A 1,596-nucleotide genomic window follows, 5' to 3' on the forward strand; every position below is an offset into this window, starting at 1 on the left:
CAGATAGTCTAGCTAGCTGTCTGGATTTGATGCTGGATTGATTATTTACGGAGCAGACCATGTAGAAGATATGACCATGAGTTGTTGGGGAAGTTAACATGTTGTGAGAAGTTGAAGCAATTTAACAGTTCCAGAAATTCAGTGGCAGATTAAACTTAAAATCTCCAAGGATGAGGACAGAGGGCGATAAAGGAAGTAACGAGAGGACTGGGACCAGATAGTTTGAAGGTGAGATGTTCAAAAGTCAGGGTGGTAACGCCACCTCTCCGTCCCTCAGTGCGTGGTTTGTCCTGTGGCTGAATCCTGTTGGTGGGATCTGGTTGAGTGACAAGTAGTCCAGGGGTTTGTGCCAAGTTTTTGTGGTGAAGAGGAGGTCCATTTTATTGTCAGTGATGAATTCATTCATTCAGAGAGCCTGCTGACGTACTGTATCACAGTATAGTACAACAGCTGCCCCGTGGCAGACAAGGAGAGGACTCAGAGGCTTGAAAGGCAGCACAGGAGATCCTTGGCTGCCCTCTCCCCTCCCTGATCGACATTTACACTTCCTGCTGCCTCAGGAGAGCAAAAACATCACAAAGGACATCTCCCACCCTGGCTTTGATCTCTTTAACCCGTTGCCCTCAAGGAGGCGCTACAGGGGCAGAACAGAACAAGGACTAACAGATTCAAGAACCAATAAAAGCCATAACCACTTTGAACTCACACATGCACAGACTTCACAGTCTAACCCCCAAACCCCTCCTTCTACCCACCTACTGTGCAATATGTAATATTTAATACTATTTATAATATTGAAATTCTTTGCAAGTCTGTTACTGTGCAATATCTGTATACTGTGCAATATCATTCCTCTCATTGTCCAATATCTATTATTCATTGAATATGATCACCATTGTTGGGCAATTTTCAAATAATGCAACAACCCACACTGCATATCACACTGTATATAAAACTATATTTATTTATTTTATATATGTATATAGCGTCTCAAAACTACGAACCTTATCCCTGCTTTTTCTTTTCTTGCACTTCTTATTTTATTCCATGTTGCTCTATTTATTTTGCATGCAGTACACTGAAAAAGAAGTTGCTTTTAATCTCGTACATGTGTATAGGGACAATAAAAGGCATTCTATTCTATTCTATATTCTATTATTACTTAGCGATCAAGTGCTGAGCAGGGCTATTTCAGATGACGTTGTTTTGGGATTAGTTGGGAGGATTGGGGAAGGGGACAGAGGTGGAGCAAATTGGCATGCTGTGAAAGGGTGTGTTGACGTGATGACAAAATACGGTTTGACCATAGTTCAGGGATGCAGTTGGACGATGAGAGGTGGTTTTGTGAATAGGCCGCAAGAGCCATTGTTTGGAGGAAAATGACCGATATCTTCTATCTATAAATTGCAGGAACGTCTGTCTGTCTGTGTGTGTGTGTGTGTTTGCTTGACGCGTGTCTTGCTACAGGCACATGTAAGTGCAGTGCAAAGTCTGACATTGTTTGTATTAGAAATGCAAAAGATATCATTAAATATATGTAGTTAAAAGAAGCACAACATTGGCTTTTGTTGCTCTAGCCGCTGGCCACCCCCCCCC

At 42.2% G+C, this 1,596-nt stretch overlaps 1 protein-coding gene and 1 long non-coding RNA gene across 2 annotated transcripts in view; both read right to left on the minus strand.

The window, feature by feature from the left end:
- Positions 1–1,596, minus strand: part of adam28 (ADAM metallopeptidase domain 28) — a 27,951-nt gene that overhangs the window by 7,724 nt on the left and 18,631 nt on the right. The window lies entirely within an intron of this gene.
- Positions 681–1,556, minus strand: LOC116689545 (uncharacterized). The gene is made up of 2 exons (XR_004332031.1): positions 927–1,556; positions 681–854 (listed from the first exon to the last, which is right to left on the minus strand). It is a non-coding gene; the product is annotated as an uncharacterized LOC116689545 (long non-coding RNA).

This window comes from Etheostoma spectabile, chromosome 5, assembly GCF_008692095.1.
Source record: "Etheostoma spectabile isolate EspeVRDwgs_2016 chromosome 5, UIUC_Espe_1.0, whole genome shotgun sequence".
NCBI lineage: Eukaryota > Metazoa > Chordata > Actinopteri > Perciformes > Percidae > Etheostoma > Etheostoma spectabile.